This window comes from Eubalaena glacialis, unplaced genomic scaffold (genome assembly GCF_028564815.1).
Source record: "Eubalaena glacialis isolate mEubGla1 unplaced genomic scaffold, mEubGla1.1.hap2.+ XY scaffold_56, whole genome shotgun sequence".
NCBI classification, from domain to species: domain Eukaryota; kingdom Metazoa; phylum Chordata; class Mammalia; order Artiodactyla; family Balaenidae; genus Eubalaena; species Eubalaena glacialis.
The window spans coordinates 550,320-575,637 of record NW_026871455.1 but is presented as its reverse complement, the minus strand read 5'-3'; the positions used below and the strand labels follow the sequence as shown (position 1 = coordinate 575,637).

The following is a 25,318-nucleotide window of genomic DNA, read 5'->3' as shown; positions in this document are numbered from 1 at the left end:
TCACTTAGACTCTTTCAAGTCTTATTTTTAACGTTTGTTAGTACAGTTCTAGAGTATCCTTTAGTACAGTCCTAGGGTATCCTTTATTCTAGGGCTTGTGATCAGTTCCACTTCTAATATGCACAATTTCTTGTGTCTTAATTGAATGCTCCATGTATTCAAGGAGGTTTCTTCACTCTGGCTGGTGAGGATTCTCAGCCATACATGAACTTTGGAAATTATTCAATGTACAGTTCTCCAGTAATTGTTCTTTCCACAGAAATTGTTCCTGCTCAGACTTGTGAAATTCCACCTGTGTGTGCTCAGATTGGTACTCGACAGAGACCCAGAGGCATCATCAGGAAGTTGTGGAGTTTTCTCTCCTGGTAGCTCCCTCCTTTTGGATGCCCTGCCCCACAAATTATCGCCCCCTGGACCTCCCAACTCACTGTGTTCTCTCCCTTGCTCTTCCCGTTGGAGTCCCTGCCTCTCAGTTCAGCTGTAACTTCTGGGCCATTGCAAGTACTTGCCTCCAATTCTGTCATCTCCTGTTCCTATGTAAAGGCTCAGTAGCATCTTCCCCTGAATGATGACCATGGATGAAACCTAAATCCTCTTCTCCTTCCCCAGCTACTTTAAACTTCCCTCTGGATGTCTCCTGTCATCCAGGCTCAGTGAGTCACAATCATCCTTGATCCATTTTTTCATACTCAACAAGATGTCTGGCCATGTTGACTCTATCTACAGTGGAGTGGGTTGAGCAATGATGGACAAAGAGAGACGGGCAGACAGCAGTTAGGGACCATGTCAGGCTGTCGTGGGCATGAAAATGAATGACACTGCTAAGAAGAAGAACAGATTATAGAGAAGTCACAAGGGTAGAAGAGGTTGGAAAATGTTTTTAAACACAGATTGAGGAGAAATCTGGTAGAGGAGAGGTTGAATTTATAATAAAGTAAAGAAAAATGACCATTTCTACGTTCCTCAGAAAAACTCAGTACCTGCTATCTTACTGGTAACATCTTATCAAATGCTATTTCAGTTACAAATACTTGAGGCTACAAATCCTTTAGAAACTATCCTATATATATTTTAGCAGTAGAATAACATAGGCCAAAGTTATGCATTGCAGCATTGTTTGTAATGTCAAAAGATGGTTGAATATTAGTGTTTATCCCAATGTTGACTGGCAACATGCATTATACTACATCATCGACTCAGTTGACTGCTTTGTAGGAAACAAGTCCTGATAGAAACTTTTTTCCCCAAATATTGTCAACTGAATATAAGGAAGATATAATGAAACATTATACACTATTTATGTATGAAAATGTGGAGTGAAGGAAAAATAGCTATTCACATTTGCTTGTATTCACATAAAAAGACACTCTGGAATGATACTTGGGAAATCAACCACAGTGGCTGACTTTGAAGACAGGGGGTCCTAGGCAAGGGCAGGGGACAGAATACAATATAAAGTATTTAATATTTTTAGGGTCTTGAACCTTGTACACGTATTATCAACTTCTCAGAAATGTGGACATTAAATTTTTTTAAACCTCTAAAGATTAAAAGTTATAGCACAATTTCTACCAACTGATGAAAGTCAAATTTGTTTTACCAGAAAGATTATCCAGCTTCTCTAAAATGTCTACTCATGAGAATTTTCTGCTTGCTTTTGTTCATTTTCTTTCACTTTGGAAGCAGTTTTCTGATTCATAATCCTTTGTGTTCTTCTTTTCAAAGAACATCTACCACTGCTAATTTTATGGGTTAAGCATGATCTAATTTTCTTACCTTTTGTCCCATTTTTCCCTATGAAAAGGCTCTGTACATTCATTATCAGTTGAGACAATACTTAGATAATTCATATGGCTGGAGGACAATTATATGCCTTAATACTTGAATTCTTTCTCTGCATCTGACATATTAATAATGCCAGTAAGATATTGTATAAAACCATTGACTTTATTATAATAAGAAATATTAGTCAGGAGACCATATCTTAAGACTGATTGTAACACCAGCAACCATGTTGACAGTGAAGAGATGTGACACGGGAAGGGATATTTCATGTGGGAGAGAGGAGAGCTCTCTTCAGAGGTTTAAAGTGTGTTTAAAAACATGTAGAACTAGGCCCAGTGGATGGACCCTTTGGGAGTCACTCCCCAGGGATACGTAGGACAGAGTCCTGAGCATCTCGAGTGCTGCGCAACGCGGTGGTCTGGAGTGGTGGCTGTGGACCCCTCTGTAGATCAACAAAAAAGATAGTTGCAGCCTTGTGTCTGTACAAGCCTGTGCAAGGCGATCTGGCCTTCAGAAAAAGAAATTTGACTAAATGGCATACGGTCTCAGCTCTAAGAATAAGATCTTTTCTTGAATCAATTTGTTTTTCCTCTTAACTTCTCAAACCCAGAGTAGTTATTCTTCATGAGACCATTCGCTTTTAATTCCATTTTCAGTCTCAAATTTTGTAGCTTTTCTTCAGTAAGTACCTGTCCATCTTTATTCTTTAGACAAGATAAGCAAGAGGGTCATTTTCTTATCAGACTTTAAAGGAAAACAAATACCTTTACAATTAGACTTTCTAAGGTTCTAAATTTATTTCATGTTCCCACAATAATATCTTCAATCCTGAGTTTGTGGCATTTTTACCTACTTCAGAGATGACTCTGGGGACTGAATTTGTGGAGGGACCTCACAGACCACTGGGATGTTGAACTCTTGGCAGTTAGATCTCCGTTTATAGAAGTGTTAACAACCAACGAAACAATCAGCATACAGTCCTGGGTTACAGAGGTGACAACCGGGAGAAGAGGATCTATGGATGACAAAAGAGATCGAGCTTCTGACAAGCAGTTGCATTTCATTGCGAGGCAAAGAGAAAGTGCCTGCAGATACAGAGATGCCATCAGCAGGGAGCAGGATGGCTTCACCCACATCTGTTGTCAACAAAACCGTCAGAAGTCAGTCATTCCCTGTGCCGATTTGTGCTTCCTGTTTCTCCACTCCCTTGTGCTTCGAGCCTGCTCTGCTGAGTTGATGTTCTCCTCTGTGTTTTTTCTAAATCTCCTTCTGGGCCAGCAGGATGTAGGAAGCAGAGGTGCAGTGCGGAGGATCTGCTTCGTATAACATGTCTGACCGCTGTGCAGCTGGGACAGTACGTGTGCTGAGTGTCCACCTGCCTTCCCATGGGTGTGGCTGAGATGGGACGAGAGGTCTGAATGGGGAGGGTGGTAGGGGTGCCTTTGTTTTCTTTCACCCCCAGGTCAGGAGCTCTTAATCTGAGGGGCTTAGGGAACCCAGGGAGCCTGTGGTCTCCCTGAAGTCATGTATAAAATGTGTTTGTGCACAGGTTTTTGTTCAAATAAAATTAAATGCCCTGGATTTACCCCTTCAGAATATTTTATCACTGTTCCTAGTCTGTAGAGGTCCTTGTGCATTGGAGCAGAACATAGCTGCAGTGATTTCAACACATTTCCATTGTGAACAGTACGTAGTAAAGTAAGCTTTCAGAATCAAGAGCGACTGGTGGCTGAAAAGGTTTAAAAACATTCTATGAAGTCTCTAGAATCAGGAATGTTTGACCTGCACTCTACTGGAACATTTTAAGGTCTAATACTTTGTTTTCCACTTGAGAGCAGCTAAGTCAATTTTTTTTTCTCCCAGACAAGAAAACCTAACTATATAAAGTCTCTGTGTCTGGCCATGGTCAAAGGAAAAACTAGTTTAAGGCTGGTCACAGGCAGACTTTTATCATTACCGGAAATTAAAGTGGCAAAGAGTATTTCAGCCACAAAACCCTAAACGCATTTCATTATTGGATAATCTCGATCTACAGAGAGGGAAAGTCTCTTCCTGTGGTTATTTGTAAATACTTCATACACATCTATTTAAATGGCTTTGTGCTCTTCTAAAATTACTCTCCCGTGACAATGGCCAGGACTTAATGCACTTATGCACCAAACAGATTAGGTTCCTGCCCAAGTGTGGTAAACTGGTTAAAAAACAACAACAAACCAAACCAGTGAACTGTTTTTTAAACTGGCTGAGGGTGCCACCTACTGTCCAGTCTGTAGAAATGAGACGGGAATGTAACCTGAGCCTTGTCTACTGAGAGCCACAGGAACTAGGATATGAAGGTGAATTAGACTCAAGTCTAATTATACTTTCCAATTATACTCTATTAATAATGAGTTATGTAAATAGTTATATTTATACTCTTTCCCCAACATCCCCAATCTCAGGTTACAGAAAATAAAACATTAGAAAATTATTTTAAATTGTGGCAGATGTAGGAAGCAGTATCAGGCTATCATGTGCTTTCTGTAGATCCAGATTATCCAGTAGCAAAATGTCTTTAGAGTTCTGCATCAAACATGCTCTTTGCCATTTCAACTCTAGTGATGACCAAAGCCCAGAGCCCCCTGAGTAGTGGCTCCTGCTGCAGATCGACTGTATTTACTTTACACTGTGTTGAACAGATGACAGAAAAAGAAAAAGCTCTAAGAAGGAGGAAGATTTCAGGTACGCAAAATTGGTATTTTTAAATATTGATCTGGGAGTTTTGTTTTTAATGGACCAATCCATGATAGAACAGGCCCAAACGGGTTTTCAGAATAAAATGTACATTTTCTTCCCCGGAGAGATACTGGCAGCCAAGTTAATTAAACATGTGTGTTCTAGGAACCTGGCATAAATTCTCACTTGTTTTAGACAAATAACTGATTTCCAGCCTGGCTTAAACCCAGCGAGTGCTCAAGGAATGTTCTAGTGACTACTGTGCAGCGAGGGTTTCATTATTTGTGCTTCGAGTGTGTTCTGTCTTTAATCCTTAAATAAAGACCCATTCTCTTCCATGTAACTTACTATTTGACTTGACTCTAGGCTGTATGACAAGACATTTCTATGTAATCACATGTAAAGTTGTGCATGTGTGCGCGTGTTTTTAAATACAAACAGTGTACACTCTTGTTCAAGTTCATCCTGAGTTCCAAGTACACACACACAAAAAAAACTGGATAATTCAGAGTAAAAGTACAATTTCTTGTTCACCCGTATCAAGGTATCCATGGTTCTTTTGTATATATTCTTCCAACTTAAAAAAAAAACATTTTCAAATATATTTTTATTTACTCACAGATAATATAGTTTCATTTTTACTTGTCTTAAATACTCTGTATTGCCTCGAAGCTTGCTTTTGTCATTTAACAGCATGACTTTGAGGTGTCACCATTTCCTGTTTTGGGGTTTTCCACTGCTATTTGAGAACACTGCAGAAAGCTTACCACAGAACCACATAATACTGCTATAAGCATATCCAGGTTCATATTTCATTTTGATCTCTCACCTTCATGCTAATAACAATATGCATAATTAAACGTTTCTAAGTTTTCAAAGATAATTTTCTTTAAAGTGAATATAAAGCCCATTCACCAAGCAGTTTCTGTGGTGTCTTGTCTTATTCTCGTCTCGTCTTGATTTCCTTAAAACTTTGAGGCGAAAACTTCGTTGTAAACTTTAGGTTAAACTGTAGGCTGTCTCTAGCGCAGCTAATTCCAATACTGATATCGGTGGTAATAACCGGTTTTCAGATTAATCCTACAAAAAATATCTAGCACATTAATGACAAAAACAAAGTTATTACAAGACAGTTCATAGCATGAAGCTTTGGAAGTCCGCAGGAGCTGGGAGCTGCCTGTCCATGTGTAGTGGCTGAGGCGTCTCCTCGTCTCTCTTCTCCCCTTTGAAGGGCTGAGAGGGGCTCTGACTCAGCCGGGATGCTGGGAGAGAAGCCCCCCAGCCAGTTCAGCGCCCCTACACCTGACTCTTCCCTGCTCGTTCATGTCCAGACGCTCACATGGGGGCACCTCAGCTGACACACTGAGAATTCAGTCCCATCTGTCTTCTCGCAGACCCACCAGCACACTGGCTGGGTCCTGAAGCTCTTTCGGGAGAGTTATAGCCTGATGGCCAGGAGAGGACACAGGGGCAGCTCGTCTGCACTGTTTCCAAGCAAGGCGGCAACACTTGTTTTTTTGTTTGGTTCTCTTTTCTGCATGTGTTGAATTTATTCAGCATAATCACAGGGGTGTTGTCGTCATGCTGTCACACACACACACAAACACAGATATTGCACCGCATCCATGTGGAGCCCAAGTGCATTCCTTCTGAGGCTTATTTAAATGCTTTTACGTGCCACAGCCAATCTTTTCAATAATACATGTTTCAATGCCAGTTGCTGTGTTGACTTTCTCAGCATCATCTGCAGACATCTTCACGACTGCAGCACCCAGAGCAAGCTGTTTTCCTTCTGCCTCAATTGCAACAATCCTATCTGCTGCAGCGGAGCAAAGCTTAGCTCCTGGAGAAGCTAAGCCTAGACACGTGATATCAACTCCTCTGAGTACAAATTTGATGGCTCCTTTATCCACCTGCTGGTGTGGAAAAAGGGTCTTTTTTATCTCTTTTTGTGTGGAATGACCTTGGGATTGGATAAAACGACTCTTCTCTTTTTCTAAATAGAGTAACTCTCCAGTCATTGTAAAGATTTCCATCTGTTCATGGCATCCCACTCTTTTAACTGGTTCCTTCTTAGGCATGACTGGATGAAGCCGTGGTTCAATGCCTGGGAAAGGTTCTACTTGTTCTTAGTACCCTTAATAGCACTGTTTCCACTGGATGTAGCTGAACACATTTTCTTTTTAATCAAATTTCTTGAACATGATTCAAGGTGAAGGGGTGATGATAGGGAAGGGCCGGGAAGGGGGAAAAATAGACTTAGCAAGGATCCGGCAGACCCCCTACACCTGGAAGGCCAAAGGGAGGGTGGCAGCTGGGGTCGTTACCCGCAAGTGACACATCTGGCCGCACTTTTCCGGCTCTAGGGAAATCTCATTCCGTCTGCTCCTTCAGCTACTTCCTCCAACTATTCATGTGAGCACTGTGGCAATTTGGGGGGGGGGTGTTTGGGGTTACCAATTTCTCCCCAGGGCTGGTAGTAGAAAGGGCGGAAGTTGTGCAGGAAGAAGAGACGAAGCACTCATTCTCATTGCAAGAACAGAATGGAGGGGCGGCACCTGGTCTCCAGAGGGACGGTTGGCCATTTCTGCAGGCTCACAGGGGTCAGAAGAGTGTGGTCATCAACACTCAGGGGCATCCTCCTGAATTCCACTACCAAGTTAGGGTCCCTCTCACGGCCCTAACCTCCCACGGGCTAGCAGACCTCTGGTGGGTGGCTGACTAACCTCGTCTGGGACTTGGAGCCTGGCTACTTTAACTAATAAATTGTTGATGAAAATAATCAATAAACAATCTATAATAGGAATAGAAAAGCATCTTATTTGAGCCAAACTGTGGACTATAGCCTGGAAGACAACCCCTCAGATAGCTCTGAGGAACTGTCCCAGGGAAGCATGGTTTTCAGTACAGTTTTATATATTGTCAGAAAAAAAGAACATTAAACAATTCAGGGATACATTCCTTTAAGGTTTCAGGGAAAAAAACAAAAACAAAACCAAAACAAACAAACAAAGAATAGATCATCCCATACACAGCAAGTCAGCATGGCCTTGGCACCTGGGAAGGGAGGCTTATTACTGAAGGAGCTTCAGCATTGGCGTCCCAGGAAGGGAGGTGTTTCATCTTTATTTTTAACATGGACATTCTTTACTTCTAGTCAATGCACTCTTTTCTTTAATAATTAAAGCAGAAGCACAATGAATGTTTGAATACGTCACACGCAGGCTGTGTTAGTATGCGTAACATTCAAGTTAACTCATATATAAGCCAGACGACTTCCCCATACCTCAATATGGGAAAATATCTTTTATCAAAATCCTGGGTCTGGCTAGGGGGTTCAGCTTTCTCTGCTTTCTTTCTACCCGGAAGCTCCTCTGCTGGTTTCGATGGTGACTAGCAATTACTACCCTGTCACCTGTGAGAGTTTGCACACCTGGACCATCACCTATTTCAGACACTATGGGTGCCCCACCTAGCCCGTGGAGGGGTCCTTTTTACTGCCAACTGCGGAGCTGTCTAGCTCCCAAATCCCTCACATCACTGCTTTCCCCCCGTCACAAGTCAGTTTCTCTGGAAGGGAATGTTAAGATGGATTTTGGCAAGCAGGGTGCAAATTAGGTGTCACCCTCTCTGACAGGGCAGAGAGGGAGCAGGATTGGCCAGATGGCATAGTTGAGCAGGTGTCAAGCCCTGAGGAAGCCTTGGCTCAGCCCATGGGGACTCTGAAGCATATGTGGCCATCACAGGTGTTGAAAGTGCCCCTCTGCACTTGACCATTGGGTGTGGCAGCCCTGAGAGGGACCCATGCATGGGTGAGGCTGCTGAGGGGATCTTGGCTGGAAGTTGCCTGTTGATGGCACTCCAGCAGCTGGGCAGTGTGTGTTTTCTGGGCCAGAGTGTGGGTGGCACATCCGTGTGCACCCTGAGTGGTGCCCCATATTTTAGAGATGAGTAAGTTGGGAACATGTTAGAGATATTTGGCTTGTCATCTTCCCCTTGCTGCACCACCTAACATGCTACACTACCTGATTCTGGTGGTAAACAGTCATGATGATTAAATTTCTTTAACTTCATTTGGAATTATTACTGTAAAATACATTGTTTCCTAATATTTACTACATATTCTGGTAACAAAGTCACACTATTATCAGTAAAATTAGTTTAGGTTCATTGTGAGTTGTTACCCTGAAGGCTATTGAAATAATGAGGATTCTGTTTTCTCACATTGTATAATCTAAGTAGATACACGCTGTTGATGCAGGCACACAGAGGAACAGATCTGGGGTAGTATATTAAACAAGCGTGACATTAAACACACTTTAGGTAAAAGCATCTTGGGGCCTTGGACCAAATACCACTAAGAGATGGAGGGCTTCGAGTCTTATCTGCACAGAAGAATCCAAAAATAGCCTGAAGCTACTACACAATGAAAGCCTATTCTTTAGTTTGTCATAATTCCATCACTTGGCAAGTCTTGGTGAGTCATTTGTTGTTGTTGTTTTTGTAGCTGTTGTTTTGGTTTTCCTTGCAATCTACTGGTGTCACTTGAGAAACAATTTTAAGCTGGGGCAATTTTTCCCCAATCCCCCATCCCCAGAGGACAAGTGGCTACATCCGGAGACATTTTGGGTTGCAACGCAGGAGGAGATGCTAGTGGGTAGAAGCCAGGGGTGCTGCTCAACATCCCAGAACTCACAGGACGGCTCCCACAGCAAAATATTATCCAGCTCAGAATGTCTTTCATCCCCAGGTTGAGAAATCTTGCCCTAGAGCAAGAGCAAAGGGCTTAAACCTCACACAATGTGCATTCTGCACTTTTTGAGCAGAGTATTGGACTAAAACTTTTACACAAAAAGTGAATAAGCTTGTTGAGGTCAGTGGCACTGTGACAACTCTTGTTGAAAGTCACCCCCACGTGATACTGTACCTCTCATGAGCTTTCAGTGTAGTTGAGCTTTAACAGCCTGACACAAGACTGGAACAACTTTGGTCCTTCCCACTTGGTCTATGCAAACCTCTAGGAGGAGAAGCTAAAAGGGTCATATTATCAGGGGGAAAAGAACAGGCAGATGAAACAAGCTGTGAGAGCTTTAGTGCCCACCACAGGCAGTGAGGTCTCTGGAGCTCAGCTGCAGTCACAAGCTGTGTGAATCAGCTTAGGAGTAGACGCTTGTGCAGTTTAGCCTCCTTGTCCCCAATAAATGTTCATGCACTGCCTGCTACATGCTAGACAAGGAAATGTCACAGCCCTGTCTCAAGCAGCACCGCTGTAAGCCTGGACACTCAGGACGTGGTATAGGTGCTGTGATAGACACCAGAAGAAGCCTCAGTTGAGGAGAGTACAGAGCACAGACTAGTGATGGCAGAGGCTCTCATTTGTAAACTTTGCAGCTACAAGGATACTGCTCACGTGTGAAACCAAAGAAGTACCTGATGAATGGCTGATATCCTTACACTGAGTTTACCAAGAAAAGCTGCCCGTCTGGGGGGCTGAGAGACCAGCCCCGTGGAGGACGTGGTAGAGCTGCCGCCACAGCTGCCTGCATAATGTCTCAAGTGCCTGGTCCCACAACCCACACTGGGCCAGCTTCCTCACCTCACCTCTCACTGTCATCTTTTTGGCTGAACGAAAACACATCTATATTTGACTTTTCTCTGGCATTTCTCATTTGTCTGGATGGTTAAACAATAACATTTTAGAAGTAGTCCGACAATTTTGACCATATTAGGTATTTTGCAGGTGTTTCTACCTTTAGTCCCTGTTTACTCTGCCATCTGGAATACAATGACAGCTAGTAAATTTCCCAGTGACCAATCTTTACAAATCTGAGTAGAAGTTAGAAACCTCTAAAGCTGTAGTAAATTGAGTGTATGAGAATAGGCTCAATGAAGTTCTGAATATAATTAGTCATGCCAATCTTATCAGGGGAGTTTTTTTCTTATTGTATTTTTGGGCTATATCTTAAACCAACGCACGACCTGTGCTTAGGTGGCAAGCCTTAGCAACCTCCAATCGGTGCTAGCATGCACACTCGGGGAAAATCAGAGACACATTTAGTTGTCCTTTCCATCCGACCACCTGGCAGGGGTAGACTAACAGCAGGGAAAGTCTCCAATGACAGCAGGTACCCAGTTATCCCAGCTCTGAAAGGAGGAAGATGGGGCAAGGACGGCTCGCTGGCTGCAGGGAAGGTGTTTATGACTGGCTGTGGGCCTCAGCCTGGCTGATAGCAGGCCTGAGAGCTTCAAGGAAGGGAAAGAAAAGAGAGACAGGAGGTAGGAAACAGTGGAGGAGGGGTAAATTCACCTCCAGGTGGCAAAACACAAGTGTCGCAGCAGAGACTGGGGAGGAGAGGGAGTCCGGTGGGAGGAGCCAGAGAAGAAATACCTGGAGGACGCTTCCTCCACCCCCAACTCCAGACAGGGCGCACGGCGCGGGTGACCGTGTTTGCATCCACTCCCCTCACTAAGACTGTGTGCTTCAAGATGGTCTCGAGAACACACCTCATTCTTCACTGAGATTGCAGGTTGGGTTTTCTCTGCCCGCCTCCCCCTCACATTTCACTTTGCCCTGAAGTCTTCATTTTTTCAGGCAAACAGTGTGGCTCTGTGGGCATAGTTGAGCACCCAGGAGGCAAATCCTGACTCGCAGGTGTAATATATATTCATATTAATAGCTTATTTATATTTATTAATTTCATTTATTATAATAAAAGAGTATTACATAAGTATATGTACATATAATGTAAATAAAATGTTAAATATGATATACTAATATTATTTTAATATAATATTTATTAATATATCAATAACATATGTTCATATTAATCATACATAGGCTAATTTAGTTAGTGACATCCTTGGCAAGAAGAAAAGCGAAGACTATAGAAATCAGAAGAACTGAGAACTTTGAAGATCTTTGAGAGAATTCCATGCCCTCGATGTAAATGGAGAGAATTACATGAAGAGCTCCTGGCCAAGGCTGCTCACAGAGCTTTTCTAGGCCCCCTGTTTACTGGGTCAAGAGTGAATCAGGGTGCCCCAGATGTCTGGATAAAAGCAGGAGCCTAGGGGCCAGGGCCCAGCCCCCCTGGACAATACCTGTCCTTCTTTCACCACATTGCAGTGGCCCAGCCCGCCCGCGCATCACCTCCTCACTTACACTCCTGTGAACAAATGTTACCACTTCTCCTACACAATGAAGTGTGCGTGTTGCAAAAGAATTGGCACCTACCAAATCATGACAAACATCTTAAAACTACAGAGAGAGAGAGAAGGATAGATAGATGGACAAATAGGTAAGCATGCCACAGTTTTAGACTATAATGTAAAATTAATGAAAATAGAAAGTAATGTTAAAAATGTTTAGCTCTCAGCTTTTATTTTTACCAATGCCTTCATTAAACAATTTATCAGTCATCTAAGTACAGTAGATTCTAAATCATAAAATAGGATTTTAATTTTGAAGTACCGTAGTTTTCTACATTACCAAAATGTACCTTCAAATCATCCAATGTCTTCTTAATCAAAGCAGACATTTGTTGCATATTCAAAGACCCTGTCAGAATGTTCCCAGGAGGTTAGGGAGGAGTTTCTGAGAACATACTCTGCCCTTTCCCTGTTACCAGAAGTAAGAGTGTTTATAAATGGATGTTAGTTTTGAGAGAGCTTGGTGAACTGGTTCAGCTCCTACACATGCAGAAACTGTTTGTTAACCAACGTTCTCCAGTAGGTTCAGCCTCCACTTGAATGTGCCCTAAATCCCGAGCCACTAAGCAGGCCAAGATCCTCGCTGTCCCATTATCCCCTCTGCTTCCACCCACCAGGGTCATGGGCCCACAGGATACAGAATGGACTGGACTCTCTAGGCCACTCGTCCCCTCCTACCCTTCCCCACCCACAGGCCCAGAGAAACCAAGCTCCTTGCCCTGATTTAAGGAGGAAGGAGATCCAGCAACAGTGCCAGAAGAGTCACATGGGAAGGGGCCCTGCACTCCCAGAGGACCGTGGACTCGTCATGTAGGTTTGGGTGGAACATGGTGGCTGGAAGAGACTCAGGGCCTGACACCTATGGGACCTCGCCTGCTGAACAGACTCAGAAACCGTCTGTGGGATGTGCAAGCTGAGCAACAGGGGGCGACTTGGATGGACTGGAGGTAGAGGGGAGGGTTTTCCCTGTTGCAAAGCACAGGCTGTGGTCTTTCTGGGCTGGAAATATTGACAGCTCAGCACCTAATGGAGGGTGATGGTTGGAGGTGTCCTGGTAGTAGAGTTTCTTAGGGAGGTGAGAGGAGATTCTGGGAGGATGCAAAACACCTCCGAGAGCCTTGGACCACACACCCAGCCTTTTGACCCCAGCGGTAGAAGGTAGCAATTTCTTATATTTAAAGCTGTCCCAGGTCAGGACAGCTGATTTCCCAGGGCTTGAACAGTGAGGAATACAGGTGGGTGTTGCTAACGATGAGCAGTGTCCCTGAGCAGAGGACAGACGAGGGCTCCTGAACAGCCAGGACACAGGCTATTGAGTCAGCAAGACAGTCATGAAGGGGGTGAGGCAGACATCATACTGGAACTCACAGCAATCTTTGCCCTTGAATAAGCCCCCACAGGGGACTGAAGTGTTGGAAGAGGGAAGGGAAGATGGAGGACTGTGCACGGCAGGTACACAAGTGAGCGTGCATGGAACACGTAGCACATCTTAGTTCCTTAGAGGGTTTTTATGGAGAAAATAAGGACAGGTCCATGAGGCAGCCCTGAAATATGGATGGTCTAGAAAGTCATTTAGTTTTTTCTTGTCAAGCTTTACCTCTTCCGGGTGGAAAGAGAAAAAGAGAAAGAAAGGAAGGAAGGGAGAAAAGAATGACAAGAGATGTCCCCAAGTGTTCACTGGTTCTCCTCCATAGGGGCCTGGCGGGGACCTCAGCAGAATACGCCCTCAGGAGACCAGCACTGTACCTCATGGGGCCCCTGGGTGACTGCAGGTCCCAGGGCACTGCTTCCTTGTCCCAAGCACAACAACTTGCCTGGGGGCAGCTGCCCTCTTCACTAGAGTCTCTCCGTGTCCGGAGTTCTCTTTGCTACAATGAGGGGCACTAATAGTGGGGTCATGGTCAGGTTGGATGACGTTGGGAGTTCCAAGGAAGGGCAGCATGGCTGGGCTTGTGTCCTCTGGGCCTACTGACAGCTCCAGGTGAGTGGGGTAAGTTGGGGTCAGGCAGGGAAGTGGTACTTAATGTTAGTCAACTCTAGACTTTAAATGGTTAAAATGGAAAATATATTTTTTACAAAAAAAACCCCAGGTGGCATGTGAATGTACGTAAAATCTTATGGCTTAAAAAGAAAAATTCTTAGGCCAAACGAAGGAGTACGTTACTGATACATTCTAAAACATGAGCCTCAAAAGCATGATATTAGGTATAAGAAGAAAGACATAAAGGGCACATGTTGTATGATTCCAGTCACAAGAAATATTGAGAATAGGCATATGCGTAGAGACAGAAAGCAGATTTGTGGTGGCCGCGGCCTGAGCATAGGTGGAATAGAAGAGACTAATGGGGATGGGGTTTCTTTTTGAGGTGATGAAATGTTCTGGTATTAGTGCCGATGGTTGCACAATTTTGTGAATAGGTTATATATCACTAAATTCTACACTTTTCAAAGGGTGAATTTTATGGTATGTGAATTATGTCTCAACTTAAAAAATGGTGATTAATAAATGTGATTTTTTAAATAACATGGGAAACAATATCATGAGTTTTATTTGCTTCCTGCCATACTAAGCTCTGTAGATATGAAAAAAGACACCCCCTCAAATGAGAAGAAGCACTATTCACTCAGAACTTGTCTATAGAGCATGGGAGTCAGCCACCACCACTCACATCAGGCTGAGACTCAGGGCACACATAAGAGTGGGGACACTTTCTGGTGGCAAAAAAGGAAGGCATGTCCTGCCCAGAGCTTGTCATGTGGGAGGCTGGAGACAAGCTGATAGGAAGAGGGGCGTCCTAAATGATTACTTAGGGGAATATATTTGGCTTTCCCTGCATTTGGTTCTACATGGAAAAGACTGAAAATGATGAAGCTGTGAGTCACTGACCAAGTCCTGACCCTTGGGGCCTATTGTTGCAGAGGTTGGAATCTGGTTTTCCAGATTGGTTGCTGCAAGGTGTGGGACAGGGCCTTGTGGCTGGAGGGAGACGTTGCCAGACTATCAGGAGGATTTAGAAAATTCTGCATCCCAAAACCGTCCTTCATCATCTTCAATCAATCAGATACTCTGTGGATAGATAAACTTGAATCAATGTTTTCAAAATTAACTGCAAACAGAATTGGAAATGACTAATGTACAATATAATGACATATTAAAAGGCAAATATCAATAGAAGAATCTAACAGAATTTTATAAATTCCTTCCAAGCAATGAATATGCTCAATTAAAATCATACGCTCATGAACTGCAGTATTTGGTAGTACATATCTGTGTGAAAAGAATTTTCAAATATGAAATATGTAAACTATGCAAAATCTCCTTATAAGTCAGGATTAACAACTGAAATTTTGATGACAGGAATCTGTAATAAGCTAAATGGCATCCCCCTTGCAAAAGAATTCCAGTTTTCTCATTAGCAGACTTGAATCACCAACAAATTGTACTAAATATATTTTAAATTTCATAAATCAACATTTTGTGAAAAAACTGCAAATATAGTAATTATTAGAGTAATGTCGATTTACTGTAAACATTAGGGTTTCTCATTTCACTAATGTTCACACTGTAGTGAATCTCACAACAAAAAAAATTTAATTCATTAAATTTTCTTCTTGCCCCAATACCGAAATCCGGCCATCTGGTCGACCTTTCCGCTGCAGATGCCAAGTGACGTGCAACTGGTGTGAACCTCAACAGGAAGGATCCAGATCTCACACCGGTGAAGGCGCACTGCCACGCCGCAGACACTCGGCCTTGACCCAGTCCAACATCGGTCCCATTTCTCGCCCTGGGGGGTCCTCCCGTCCGCCCGCGCGTCTGTAGGACATTCCCTGTCTGCAGAGCTTCTTCAGTGAAGCTACTGACAACCGCGCCAACCCAGGATCGCGGCCAGGCTCGTGTCTGCTCACGACCATCACCGGATGCCCCGGGCGGTCCCTGTTTCCCAAAGAGAAACGACTACGACCTACGACCACCGAAGCCTAGGAGGGACTGCCACATCTCCACTAGCGCCCTTCCCGCTTGCCCTCGACAGTCCGCGGTGAGGGGCCCTGCACAAACGCAAGCCCACGCTGACGAGGCGACCAAGGAATGGGGGCGGGAGCTCCCCGCGTAGACGCCGGTTCAATCTGCCGGGTGGATCACGTCTCTTGACACGCATCCCGTGCCCCTGCCTCGGGGCAAGATTCGCCCCCGTGACGGCCACACGTGGAACTCGGAGAAATTGAAGTGCCCCCCGGTGAGCAGTCCCACCGCCTCGACTGCACCGGGATGGACCCGGGTCCCCATGCCGGCGAGGACGCACCGAAGGATCCTGACACACGGAGGACGACGTCGGGCACGGACATCCTCTCCTGGTCACACGTAGTAGGACGGGAGGTCTCCGCGGGCCAAGGGGCACCAGGGAGTGCTGGTCGACCAGCGCAGACCTCCCCACAACCGTCCAAGGGAGCTCAGCGCCGGCCCCACAACACACGTTTCTCCACATTCAATCTCCGGTGAGAGCAGGATGCGCCCACCACTCCGCATCAGCGGGATGGTCGCCGCCAACGTCAGCGGCCTCCCGGAACTCTGCCCCTTGCCTAGCGGGCGAGTCACATCCCTCGCGAAGGTCGTCAAAGATCAGGAGGGAAGGGACAATATAAAAGCGGCCGCCAGGTGGCTCCCGACAACGGGCTCGAACGTCAGCGGGATGGATTCTGATCGCTGGCGGGCGAGGGATCAGCTCCGACTGCTCAAACGCTCGAGTTCGTCTCGGGGCGTCCGCCTCGGAGCTACCTGCCGGTTCGGCTCGGCACGGCACGACGCGACCCCAGCAGCGGACAGGGCTGGGAAGATTTGAGCAGGAGGCTGCCGCGAAGGAGACGCGCTCCTCACGCTAATGTGGAGAATTCTGCAGTCGGAACCCTGACTCTGCAGACCTGGGTTCCTTTGGTGCCCAGCCTCTTACCTCCTTATCAGGAGACCTTAGCAATTCACTTGGTTACTCCAGTTATCTCTGCCCACCCTACACCTGTGCAGCTCTTCTCTCCATGAGCCTAGAGCTGCTTTCCCAAGGAAAAGACATCCCATGCCATTGCAGGTAGGAGCCAAGGAGACAACTGAACATTTGCATCTGGACCTATTAGAGAAATTTTATGTATCCAACGCAGGAAGATACAAGACTAAAAGGGTCTTATAACTTTAGCACCACATGGCCATGGCTTTCATGAAACACTGATGTACACTCGGCAAGTCCAGGGGTGCCAGGAAGAAGAAAGACACACACACACGCACACAGACAAGCACACACACACACACACATCCCTGGGTTTAATAGGAACACTTACCAAGGATGGCGATGGTGGGATCATAAAGCCCATTGTTGTCACTTCTGGGGTTCCCTGGGCTAGAACCCCAGCTCATTCAGGCAGATCCTGGTTGTTTTATTGATGTCACTGTGGCGAAGTGAGGTCTTGGAGCTCCCCAAACTGTCGTTTGCTGTCTGGTGCTCTACATTTTGTTCTGTGTACTATGCCCCTTCTCCTCCATACACAGTCATAATTAAGAAAATAAGAATCTGCAGACATTGCATTCAACTTTCTAATTTGAATGAAGGTTAAGAACACAAAGGAAAAGAGTTATGTGAACAACTTTGTTAAGGAACTTACGTTTATCTTTTTGAAGCTATCAAAATGTTTATGAGTAGTCTGTAAAAAGTTAATCTTTTTAAAATTAGGAAAAATAAATGATTCTTTATTGCTATCTCACCAAACCCCCACTCACCCCAGCACCTATGACACAGGACTCACCTGACGAAACGCCTGCTCCCCACTGGCCTAGAGATTTCTGCTCTGAGTCCTTCTCTATCCCCTGTGTTCACCGCATTCCTAAGTCCACTGCAGCCAGTAACATGATGAAGGAGGCCACTGAGCTCAAGGGATGACCTTTAAAAAAAGAGAAGGAAAAAACCTCTCCCGTCTTCTGTGAGGTCACAGCTTAATGGAGGCTGGAGCAAGTGAAAGTAAATGTTGGGAAAGAGAGTATTTCTACATTGGTCCCTGACCTGCCATATCCCTAACAGGGTGGTGAACATAACTGGCATTAATATTTCCTGGGTGCACTTAGAAAATCCGGACCCAAAGTAGAAACCTGACCATTTGGCAAAAGATGGATCAATTCAGGAATCAAAGTAAGATTTTTTTCTCAACTGTTGTTTCATTATCAGGAACTCTGCCACCACCTGCCCTCCTCTGCATCCTTAGGCAGGGACAATCCGAAAATGAAGCAGATAAATCTGAGGAAAGAGAAAGCAGCCATGAGAACCCAGCCTTTCAAAGTATTGTTAGATACACCAGGCATGAATCCCCACCCACTCAGCTAGGAGTGACCCCTCCCACCTAACCCACAGGCATGCGCAGACAGAAGGAACGCTTTTTCCTCCCATGGTCAAAAACAAGGCTGCATTGGCTACTCGGCATGTAAGGGAGATATAATAACCCCATTTTGCAGAAAACAATGCAAATTATGGGGTGTTATACTTTGATTCGACTTACTGTTCAGAGTTATTATTTTATTAATATTCAGTTCCTAGGATTAACACTAATTCCCAGGTAACCCTTACCATGGTCTCCTGGAGAGTCTTGTCTCCACAGCAAGGACACCTCTCACAAAATTCTCACTTAATAATTCTTGGTGAAAGGCACCAACATTTGTTCTCCAACACCCATTCCAGGCCTTTAGCACCCCCACCTTCCCTGTTGCGCCCCCCACCCCAACAGATGCCCTTGCCCTCAGTCACCTTGGTTCCTCCCCATGTGGGAACCAGCAACATCAGAGCCTCAACCCTAGCTCTGCCCTCCATGGCCTTGGACATGTGGCCAGGAGATTTTCTCTCAATTTAATGGAGGATGGAACAATCTGAGGACCCATGTCATTTGATATTACATGTCAAACTCTAACCTGGGCTTCAATGAAAAGGTAATTGATTAAACATAGCCCATGGATATAGTGTTTGAAACATAAAGAAGACCTAAAACTTACTCAGAAAGCTATGACCAGTGAGGGTTTACCAGATAGGAAATCTGTTTAAATTCAGCAAAGTAACACTACCTGTGAATGTAACTAACATGGGGAGATTTTCAATGAAGACCATCACTGAGGGAGCCACCTAGAATTCACATGTAGAGAAATGACTGAATGAATATTATGTGAGTAATTTTTAACAGGCTCTCTTTCCTTGTCAATAGCAGGGATTTCATGCTGGAGAAGAGCCCACTGAATGCAATGAATATGAGGACATTTCACATACAACAACTTTAACTCCACGTGTGTTATACTTTCAGCCCAAATGGGAGAGACTTCAGCCGTGATTCATCACTGAATTAACATAAGTTAATTATACTAGAGAGAAATCATGCAGATCTCAGAATGTGGAAGATTTTTAGTCACCCTCCAACCTTAGACAACATGAGAGAGTGTACCCTGGAGTGACTCTTGCAAATGTCCTGAACGTGGGAAATAATTCAGCTGAAGCCTCGCATTTATACACCAACAGCTCACACTGGAGAAGACGAACCTTATAAAGGTAATGCAGCCAGAGAGCTGATTTCTATTCACACCAATAAACTCACACGGGAGAGAAGCCCTATGTTTGGAATGACTGTGGAAGAGCTTTCAGTGACCATCCAACCCTTCGATGTCATGAGCACATTCACACAGGAGAGGAACCACAATGAATATCATTTATGTGAGAAAGCATTTAGTCAAAGTCATGACCTTATTCATGGGGGAGAATTCACACTGATGAGAAACCCTACAAATGCGATGAATGTGGAAAAGCCTTTAAACGCAGCTCCCATGCTTATACGCACTAGAAAACTGACAGGAGAGACACCCTATGTCTGGAATCCATGTGGTGCAGCCTTTACCCAGAGCTCGCACTTTTATAAACACCAGAGTAGAAACCCTGTGTCTGTAATCAATGATATGGAGCCTTCAGCCAGAAATTATCCCTTCTAAACCACCAGGAAAGTCATATGGAGAGAAACCCTGACCCAGTAATCGTGGAAGTCTTCAGTTGGAACTCCAGCTTCAGAATACACAGAGAACTCAGAGTGGGCTGCATCCCTGACACAGTAGAGAAGACAGCCCAAGGTTGACTACAAGGAGAGCCCTCTTGGGGTACACCATCTAATCACTGCTGTAGAAGAAATCTGATGAAATGAATGCTAGAGTACCATTAGTCATGGAGTCACTGGACATGAGAGAGTTCACACTGAAAAAATAGTCTCAGTGTAATGAAGGAAGGACATTCTTCAGGGATTCCTTATTCCTGAGTGAACAAGAAAGTGCTCACACTGAGGAGATGCCAATTCTAAAGACAATGTGGAAAATCTTTCACTTGCTATTCACATCAGAAAACTCATACTGGGGAAATAGTCTATACAGAATGTGTTAGCATGCAACTGAGACAATAATTAAGTCCTTCAGCAATTGTCTTTTTATTAAGTATACAATATAAAGATGTAGGTGGTGAAGGGTTTTGAGAAGTGCTGAAAGCAATATTCAGTATCAAGTAAGAAGAAACGAAGCAAACCTGCTTCAGTAGGTCAGTATTTGCAAATATGTAAGCACTACTGAGTGGGTATGTGTCATTCTAAATCATGAAATATTGAGATGAGTAAGAATGGGCCCATTTTTTGTTAATATTCTGTCACTGTTGATCAGTTAGACACTTTCTGTCTTTATAAAATTATAATCGTAATAACAAAGACTGGGATCAATCAGGAAACAATGATGAATGTTAACTGAAAATGTAAAACATAGTATGATGTGTGTTAACGCTTACATTAGTGTCCAAATATGTGTATACACGTTCAGGATGAATGCCTTCAAGGATAAATACACACATACTTTGTGATTAACCTCTGCTGCTTCAATTAATTCTATTACTTAACTTTCATTTTCTATTTCCCATATGATTTTAAAAAAGAATTGTACATTAATTATATTTAAAGAAAGGTGAATAATTGTGGGTACATGGACAGGAAGAACTCAAGAATTCAGAGTCAGACGGTGGTTTAATCCTTACTTAGCATTTTGTAGCCAAGGGTTTCTTTGTTTGTTTTGTCCAAGAAGAACAGATAGATATCTTCAGCACTGAGAAGGTGAAAGATCTTTGCAGACATAAAAACAGTTCTACTTTAAGAATGTATTAGAACAATAACGGGTGCATATACTAAATCATATAAACACAAAGGAGATCCCTCAGAGAGACATTGGTAAGTCTACCCTTAAAGCTTTACTCTTTGATCTAGAAAAATGGTACTAGCAAAAGTTCCGGGAGGGACTCCCCTGGTGGCGAAGTGGTTAAGAATCCGCCTGCTAATGCAGGGGACATGGGTTCAATCCCTGGTCCGGGAAGATCCCACATGCCGCAGAGCAGCTAAGCCCATGCACCATAGCTACTGAGCCTGTGCTCTAGATCCTGCGAGCTACAACTACTAAGCCCATGTGCTGCAACTACTGAAGCCCACGCGCCTAGAGCCCGTGCTCGGCAACAAGAGAAGCCACTGCAATGAGAAGCCTGCGCACTGCAACGAAGAGTAGCCCCCACTCGCCGCAACTAGAGAAAGCCCGTGCACAGCAACGTAGACCCAATGCAGACAAAAATAAATACATAAAATAAATAAATTTATATTAAAAAAAATGTTCCGGGAGAAAGATCAGCATAAAGACAATGTCTATTTTGTCAATTAAACCTTCAAGAAGGCTAGCTAGGGAGAGCATACAGGCTGCATGATGAGTTCTGGTCCTTTTTCAGTTCAATTTCTTTTTCTTTGTTGGCCAAAACATTCGTTATAGCACTGAGGTCCATTGAAGTCTAATGGGTTGAGAAATGGTATTCTAGGGCCTATAAAGCCCATCATGGGGACTTTCTTAGCGTTCCAGAGGTTAAGACTTCACCTTCCAATGCAGGGAGTTCGGGTTCGATCCCTGGTTGGGGAGCTAAGATCTCACATGGTTCGCAGCCAAAAAACCAAAATATAAAACAGTAACAATATTGTAACAAATTCAATAAAAGACGTTAATAATGGTCCACATCACATCAAAAAAAAAAATCTTTAAAAAAAAAAATTAAAAAAAACCCTAGATGTTAGCTGCAACATTACTGTGTGTACGTGCATCTGAGTGCACACACACACACACACATGCAAGGGAGGGACACTGTAACAACTATCTGATCATAAAGGGAAAATGCGACTCAGGAATTATTGGCATAAAGGATTCATGAAGGAGAGAAATAAGCTAAATCACCTTGTTCATTCATTTATCAACTTTTCAATTATTAAATATTTAATGAGAACTTCCAACATTTCAGAACTTGGATTGTTATGATGATTAAACTGTAAATAACACAACGCCTTTCTCTTCCTAGAACTCTGTATTCTAATGCAGGTAATAAGAATAAATTGCAAAATAAAATTTCTGACATTAAAAAAAAGACGTGTTCATACATTGTATAGTTACAAAATATCACTACTAGTCTACAATAAAAAGTTGGCACTTCATAAAATAAAATTGACATTTAAAACAGTCTCAATTCTGGAACTTTGAAAAGTTATATGTTTTTAGAAAGACTGGTTAGTAAAAATATTTTATAAAAATTCTCAATTTTGGAAAAGCTAGCTTGCATGAATTGGGGAGAGCAAAGTTGATTTCCTGTCTTAAGATCCAGGTTTGCTGTTCTCTACATTCCAAAATGAGTACTTTTAAAATTGTTAGAATTCAAAATTATATGTTTGAAAATCAGTAACGATTTTTATAAGGTTCAAAATTCTGCTGTACGTGCCTCTTAAAATTCCTTTCATCATCGATTTTATTCAAAATTCAACCGGTTACCATTTTAAAGGATAACAGACAAGAGGATTGCTATCTTGCTCTTTATATTGGACTCTTACTTTCTTTCTAATTTTTTTGATAATCCAAAACAATCCAAAATAACACATTATTTTCATAAAATCCAGAATTTCCCAGTGTGTTCTGTAGTGTATATAGGCCCAATGCGATTATATACACTATTGGTAAAGTTGAACTTAAATGTGTTCCTAAATACAAAATAAAAATCTAAAAATGCATTTACCTATATGTTTCATTATGCAATAATGCCCTTTTAAGAAAGAAATGGCTTACCAGATGCAAGAATATCTGGAAGTTGCATAATATGTTTTTATATTTAATAACAGAAAATAAGGTAATAAGTGATTTTTTTGTTGTTATATATTTTTATATTCTTATTAAATTACATATTCATGGCTTCATCAATGTGATTGTTTTCTAGTTTATTTTACTCTAGTGTGAATTATAGTGCATTAACTCTTGAGAGTTTTCTATTAGAAAATGATTCTTGATGAAATTCTCAATGATCAATTAACTTTGGTAAACACTGCCACCGTCAAGATATGTCGCCAAACCAAAATTTAAAGTAAATATTTTTATGGCTTACAATGTCCTATTCTGAGGCTCAGAAATATCTATCAGTTTTGGCAGTTGATGCTAATTCAGGTGGGTGCTAGGTTTTAGTTACACTACTTTGTGATTATTTCTTAGATGAAAATAAAAAAATCTGCAGGTGGATTCCCTTCCTTAGTGCAGAAATAATTGTGAATTAGTGTTTATTCTAACTGAGATTACTGAGAGTAATGTAACATATTTACTTCTACCTAAAGTTTGTTTCCAAGGACAAAATTCTCTAAAAGTTTAACTCTTTTAAAAGTATAAATCCCAGCATATGTGTTTCAAAAAAAATTTTTTCCCCGCTTTTCTAGAGCAGGGATTGGCAAACTTGTGTAAAGGACCGGAGAGTAAATATTTTAAATTCGCCATATGATGTCTGTTCTTTCCACTCAGCTCAGTCATTGTAGCCAAAAAGCAGCTGCAGTAAAATGTAAATAAAGGAGTATAACTGTGTTTCAGTAAAACATTATTTATAGACAAGGAAATTTGAATGCTATATAATTTTCGTGTGTTGCAAATAGTCTATTCATGAATGATTTTCAACCATTTAAAAATATAAAAACCATTCTTCGTTTGCAGTTCCTATCAGCACAAGCTGGGTGTGGAATTAGTCCGATGGGATGTAGGAGGCAATGGCCTGTTCTCTCGAGTTACAGTGCAAACATCCCTCCTTAGATACCAGCATTCCAAAACGAATTGATTGTACTAGCCCTGCGCCAGAAAATATGAAAACTAAAATCAAAACAAAAAACAAATTACCAAAATCTTCCCAAGGTGTGAGGGGATAAATTCCTCCCCCAGGGTGCCAGCCTCTGCTCATGTATGGTCCCCTCGTGTTGGCGTACCCAGCCACCAGCAGTGAGTGAGACTGTCCTGCCCCTGTGCTCCCTGTCCGGCAGCGAGCACGGGCCCAAAGAGTTCTGAGCAATAGTTACTTGCTGGGCACAGTTCCTCATCCATCAATTCACCATTAACTTCTGTGGCTCCCAGAAGGACAGAAAGCCGCCTTTCCAGCCCCACCCGTGGCTTGGAGTCCAGCCGCTAAGAGTCCAGCTTCTCTGAGGGCTAATGGCCAGCGGAGTCTGGCAGCTGTTGTGGCTTCTGTGCACCCAAAGGGGGTTCGGGCCGTGACCTGTTCTTCAGCCTCACGGCCAGCACCAGCGGATGACTCTGACCGTTCAAGTCACCAAACATCTTATTTTGGGAGGGGACAGAACACCTTCTACAAAACATTTATAAAGAACATTACTTTCGCGCAGGATGGGCAATCTGGGCCCTTTCACACCAGAGACAAGGATCAAACAGGTAGCACGCGGGGTGCAGTGTGTAGTTGACCCCCGCGTTGTTGTTCCAGTGCCGGCCCTGCGCGCAGCGTGCAGACAGCAAAGCGGCCCAGCGCTGCGTCCTCCGGCTCTTAGGCTACACACCGGGAAGCCGGTGGAGCCAGAAGTGAAAGCGGCCTGGTGTCCCCGGACCGGCCAGGAGATCCCCGACGGCGCCTCTGGCTTCCGTGTCTCCCCGGCTCCGCCTGCAGCTCGGCCGGCAGGTCTGGGAAGGAGCGACCGCGGGGCGGGCGGAGCACAGGGCAGGGCTCCGGGCTGGGGCGGCGATAGCGGCTGGGCCCATCCCCGCACGACCTCCTTCCCCACTCGCTGAGGTCGCAGGTGCTGGATGCGTGGCGGGAGCCCTGGAGGCGGCGAGGAGAGGAGCGGGGCGGCCTACAGGCCCAAGAGACGGTCCCGCTCCTCCGCGCTCAGGGGAAGCGGCAGTCATGGGAGCACCACGGGCGGTACAGCGGCTCCTCGGCCCGGCAGAGGGCTTCCCGCCGGCCGGGCTCAGCCCCGCGGGGCCGGAACCGCACCCGCTGCCCTCCCTCGGCGCACACCCCGGCCCGGGGTCTCTGCCGCCGCCACCGCGGGAACTTGGGGTCGGAGGTCAGAGAGAAGGGGCGCGATCCCAGCATCTCCTCTGGCCCCTGGAGGCTGCCTCGTCCTCCGCAGACAGGGGCCTGTCCCTGAGCTTGGCGGCGGGGCCCAGGGCCTCAGACTCGCCAGTGCCCTGGCCCCTCCCCATGCAGAGGACCCGGTGCTCCTTTTGAAATGTATAGAAATT

At 44.1% G+C, this 25,318-nt stretch overlaps 1 long non-coding RNA gene and 1 pseudogene across 3 annotated transcripts in view; both read right to left on the bottom strand.

Moving 5' to 3' along the window:
* Window positions 1-6,156: 6,156 nt before the first annotated feature.
* On the bottom strand, window positions 6,157-6,704 carry LOC133083682 (malignant T-cell-amplified sequence 1-like; annotated as a pseudogene).
* Window positions 6,705-11,919: 5,215 nt separating this feature from the next.
* LOC133083669 (uncharacterized) overlaps window positions 11,920-25,318 on the bottom strand; it is a 47,113-nt gene continuing 33,714 nt past the window's right edge. For all 3 annotated transcript variants that reach the window (XR_009699219.1, XR_009699220.1, XR_009699221.1), the window contains 4 exons: window positions 17,899-17,984; window positions 17,500-17,634; window positions 17,038-17,290; window positions 11,920-14,776 (listed from right to left, as the gene is read on the bottom strand). This is a non-coding gene — a long non-coding RNA (uncharacterized LOC133083669). The remainder of the gene's footprint in view (window positions 14,777-17,037; window positions 17,291-17,499; window positions 17,635-17,898; window positions 17,985-25,318) is intronic.